Source organism: Mytilus trossulus, chromosome 7 (genome assembly GCF_036588685.1).
Source record: "Mytilus trossulus isolate FHL-02 chromosome 7, PNRI_Mtr1.1.1.hap1, whole genome shotgun sequence".
NCBI classification, from domain to species: Eukaryota; Metazoa; Mollusca; class Bivalvia; order Mytilida; family Mytilidae; genus Mytilus; species Mytilus trossulus.
The window spans coordinates 20,769,266-20,775,005 of record NC_086379.1 but is presented as its reverse complement, the minus strand read 5'-3'; positions in this window follow the sequence as shown (position 1 = coordinate 20,775,005).

The window sequence follows — 5,740 nt, the reverse complement described above, 5'->3', positions numbered from 1 at the left end:
ACCTATTACTGTGGAGACAAAAGCCAAGTATCGTAATTGTAACTCCATCGTAGGAATCTATCTTGATAGATTTTTTCAATAAATTAAAAGCACCTACTTATAAATCATGAACAAATTTGACATTGACCGATTTCTTTAATATGTTTAAAGCGCAGTCGAACATATGTAAATTATTGTTTAATTGTAAGATATCATATGTGCTACTGGTGTACATTGAATAAGGATTACTTAACTTGTTTGTCAACTTATCAATATGATTTACTCAAGCATTTATTTGATAAAATTGATATACTATTATTCGACATAAAGGTGGAGTATTAGTCTCTGATTTGATTTTTGATTTATACAGTATATGATTTGATATGACTGTTTTTTTGGGTAATAATTATCCTTTAAAAATATTGTGCAACATATTTAGGTCATATTTGTGTCTCTGACAAATATTCCGTTTTACATTTGAAATTTGAAATATTTTTAATCCGGATATTAAAAACTTGCAATTGTGTAAATAAGTTCCAAATACTTTATTTACCAACGCAAAATTAATAAAATTACAACAGAAAAATGCGAATTGATGAATTGAAGGAATACTCCGTTTAGTGTTTCGAAATTTCAAACAATAAAATGTAGTCGAAGGGTTGAGTTAGTTAACATTATAAACATTACCATTTTCTTCACTACTTTTTTTGGTTGCAGTATCGGTTTCGGTTTCTGTAATGCTTTATGTTTAAAGTGGTGGATTAAAACTGGTTTTATAACTAGCTAGATCTCTCACTTTTATGCCAGTTGCATACAGTTCCATTATGTTGACAACAACGTGTGAACAAAACAAAGAGAAATCATAGGTCAAATCTTAATAATATAGGCAACAGCAGTCAACCTTAAATTTTATCAACAATGTGTCATAATCCTTATCACTTTAAACAAAAACAAAAATGTAAACAAAGAAAAATGAAAAATCTTATTGACAAAGCACATGCAAAACAAAAATACAAGAATACAAAACATCATCGTAGCACAACAAAATGACTGAATGTATTAGTACCTAGGCACGCCTAATGGATATTATCAAAAAGTAAAATCACAAAAATACTGAACTCAGAGGAAAATCAATACTGAAAGTCCATAATCACATGGCAAAATATATGGACCGAACAGTTAAAATTAGGACCGAACAGTTAAAATATTAATTCATAAAGACAAATAAAAGTTATTAAGATGATAAACAACGTCAGTACCTAACATTTCTACGTACAGACCATCGTGTATTATTTCTGAAGTTGATTCGGAATATTTATATCAACATGGTCTTGGTATCTTCCGATATATTTTTTGTTTTTTAGAAAAAAGACAAAACGGTCACTGATGAGTCTTTTATAGACAAAACGCGCGTCTAGCATAAATGCAAAATTTTATCCTGGTATCTATGATGAGTTTATTTGACATAACCCCAGTTCATCAACTTTTTTCTCAGAAACTGATGATGTTTAAAGTATACGTACATTGTATCTATTCGCCAAGTTTTGTGACTACAAATAAAGAGATCATAATAACAAGTAATATTCCATAAAGCTATCGTTATCGATCCAAATGAAATCGTAGGCTACATACACGAACTCGGAATAATCCGTAAACTATCAGAAAATAAAACCGAAACTAAGGTCATTTACCATTTTATGAGATCAGTTTAACTAACGGTCTGCGAACGGATGGTACAAATTATTAACGGAAAATCAATCAATTACAATCGTTAGACGGTTTTTGGCATGTAAAAAAACTGACTCTCCTATCTTGAGTTTCTGCGAGTTTATGATTAGCTCTGACGAGTTATACAGGGATTGCACGGTACTTGTCTATCCCAAATTCATGTATTTGGTTTTCATGTTATATTTGTTATTCTCGTGGTGTTTTGTCTGATGCTTGGTCCGTTTCTGTGTGTGTTAAGTTTTGTTGTTATGTCGTTGTTCTCCTCTTATATTTAATGCGTTTCCCTCGGTTTTAGTTTTTTACCCCGATTTTGATTTTTGTCCATGGATTTATGAGTTTTGAACAGCGGTATACTACTGTTGCCATTATATATACCAACGACTTATTCACGGATAAAATCAGAGACGAATGTTGAGTTTTTATTATCTTTTTTCTTCTTTTTCATGAAGTAATACATTATTGAGCCCTTTGAATCATATTAAAGGTCAACAGTTTCCAAAAAAAGTCAATCCGTATTTACATATTAACCTACTCTTTGTTAAATGTCATGACGATTGAAAGATCAGGGAGGTTTGTCGATTGCCTCTGGCCATTTACCGTTGATTTTTTAAATAGATAATCAAAACTTTTAGTTCCCCTAAAATCAAGGGGTACAATCAAAATCACGTGATGGATATACACACACCGGAAGTAACAGTCGAGCTAACTGCTTGAAAGGTAAGTAGTCGTATTAACTTGTTTATATCAATAAAATTTAATAAATAAGGTAGTGCACCGAATGTCTGAAACTATCTAGTTTTGAAATACACAATTAGCCTTGCTAGAAAGCGTGCAGTTAATGTTAACACTTCGACACAGTTATCCGTCGAAAATTTGGAACTGTGTCGAAGTGTTTGCAATAACTGCACGCTTTCTAGCAAAACCAAATTGTGTATTTTAAAACTACATACTATCCGACATTCGGTGTGCCAACTTATTAATCAAAATTTAATTGATATATACAAGAAAATGCAACTACTAACTTTTCAAGCGGCGAGTTCGACTGTAACTTCCGGGGTGTGTATATCCATCACGTGATTTTGATTGTACCCCTTGAAAATAAAACTGTTTAGATATAGATATATTTTTTCAATTGTAATACTGTCAATGCCTTGTCTAACTGTGACCCAAAATATATAGACATTATAAGATCATGAAGGTCTCACTGCCATCTAAACGTCCACATAAGTCTTTTACAATTTGTGGTATGATTGGACTTCTCTCCACGAGAGATCGCATGGCACAGAAATTAACAACTATAGACCATCGTTTGGCCTTCGACAATGAGCAATGCCTTTACCGCATAGTCAGCTAAAACAGGTAAAAAATCGAATTGCTCGCGTTTGCTATATATTTATATCTTTGTTTATGTTTAGATCGGGATATATGACCGTCGATAGTCTTTGGCGGACAACTAGATGGTTTATTAGATGACTTCTAAACTAAAATTTACATTAAATTTTGATACACCATGTGTTATATTTATTTTTATTTCAGACTTTTTATAATTTTGATAATCGTTTTGAAAAGTATTTATAAATCAAATGTGATAATTTAATTCAAATCAGTAAACATGAATATGACAGATAATGCATCTTAAAAATCCATAGAAATTGTCCTCAATTACGCGTAAGGTAACTTTTATGTTCAGCTGATCGATATTATAGTCTGGACATTATTATTGGCACCTGGATTTACAAAAAAGACGAAAAAACAGTTCTTTCTTTTGCATGAAAACGCATATTAATAACATCAGAGAATAAATATATTAAACAAATATTAAAATAATAAATAGATAACAGGAAACTTTACCTATTACTCCGAAGACGGCAGTCCAGGTAAGATAATAACCAATCGCCATTTTTGATCTCAATGTCTAATAATAAAATAGATATTTATGTTTGCGCAGTTTAGTTGTTATCAATTGTGTTAAAAATAGAAATTTGAAGTTCTTTTAACGAGGTATTTATATTGCAGGTATTACAGGTACCCGATAAAGGTACACAGTTTTAGGTATATTGCACCCATTCATATTTACAATACGATTATATTTCGAAACTATAATAGCGAGTGGTATTATGGTTAAAAATCTGAATACAACCTACTATGTTAATATTAGATTTCCTACTATTTGTTCTTAACTCTTATGGATATAAAGTCTTACCGTGCAATGTCATACAACGTGTATTAAAACTGACAAATGGATCAGACACAAGTTTATCAACTTAGTAACGTCTTCTCCAAAACAACAAAAAATATACACATTAATTATTGAACACATCAAGTATTTCATACAAAGAAAGAATTTAGGAATAAAGACATGAAAACAAAAGTAAACTTGTTGATGCGAATCAATGGATTTTAATCGAGTTCATCTTTTTACAGTATAAATAAAACACAAACACACCGAATTGTTTTAGGAGAGTAACCTATTCGCAAATCCTTTTTGTGTGTTTATCATAATAAAGAGTGGGATCTTAATGTATTATGCAAGTTTAAGGAAAGGATGTCAACTTCACAATCGTAAGTATAGATTTGAAACTTAATCTTTAGCTGGGGTCACACATTTACTGCCGTCCTTGACAGGACCATTCCTGATTAAAATTTGTCAAAAGTCTGGTCAAGATCCTGTAAATCGCGGATGGAAATTCAAACTTTAATCAAAATTTGTTAAACAAATAATTTAATCACGACAACAATAAGATATTGTTCAGGAAGTGTCGGATATTCAACCGTTTCAAAGCGAATTGATCCCGATAATCCCGTTCTCAATCCGCTTCTAATCCAATTTTTATCTTTCGCCAGGTAAAATTCGACCGAGTCTGTTATGACTACGTCCCATTTCTACCGAATGTAATCCGACAGAGATCAGACAGTGACCAGACAGTGAACACTGTCGTCATAATCGGAATCAGCAGGTACTGTCGGAACGTAATCCTATCACGGTCCGCTTTATCGCATTGCAAACGGCTTTGTCTGGTCTCAGATAACGGAGCTGTTTCGGAACTGTTTCGGCAAAAAACGGTTCGCAATCGACAAGATCTGGATGCAATCTGGAGTCAATCGGCAGAAAAAAAACAATGAAAAAATCCCTATATCATTCCCATTCCTCAGAACACCGTCCAGAATACACAGCACATTGTTAGGATTGTGATCCGATACAGCAGAATCTGTCACGACATAGGCACGATTGTAATCCGACTAGAATAAATCTTCTGAGTTTTCCCGCATGTTACGGGACGCACCTAACTGTCGGGGTGCTTCGCCGAACTATTCGGAACCTTCAGGAATCTGTTACGGCCATAAACGACTGCGTTCAGACAATGATAGGACATTCCAGATAATTGAGGATAGTAATCCGACTTTTTCAATTTTCGTTTCGTATCGCTGTCTGATCTCAAACGGGAGCAATAATCGGCAATGTGTGAACACCGCATTAAGGTTCATCATAACAAACGGACAAATATGGCTGTATTTACATGCCAAACAGACATACCTGTGAAGTTGGAAAAGTTTTAATGCCTGGCACTCACTAGATATAATAAAGTTAAATGCATTTTGTGTTTCAGTAAGATAAAATCTCTCTCTGATTTTGATGGGCATTTTTTTTCCTTCATGCAAAAGGAGTGAAAATTAACTAAGTTCTGGTACAACTATGAGATGCTCCTTTAGGTAAAAAAACTGGTTTGTATTGTTTTGATTGTTTAGGTGAGTTAAACAGTTTCTCTGAGTCAGTGAGTGGACAGTATCATAGTAATGCCGGTGTTTGTTTATTTTTACACCAACTGCAAAAAGGAAAAAAAAAATCCCATCAAAAAGCAAGAAATATTTTATCTTTTTTAAACACAAAATGCATTTAACTTTTATATACCTAGTGGATACTAGGTATTAAAGCTTTCCAAACAGCGCAGGTAAGTCTGTACACAGAGTAGTTTTTGAGGTGAAAATACGGCCATATTTTTATTTGTTATGATGAACTTAATGAAAACATAAC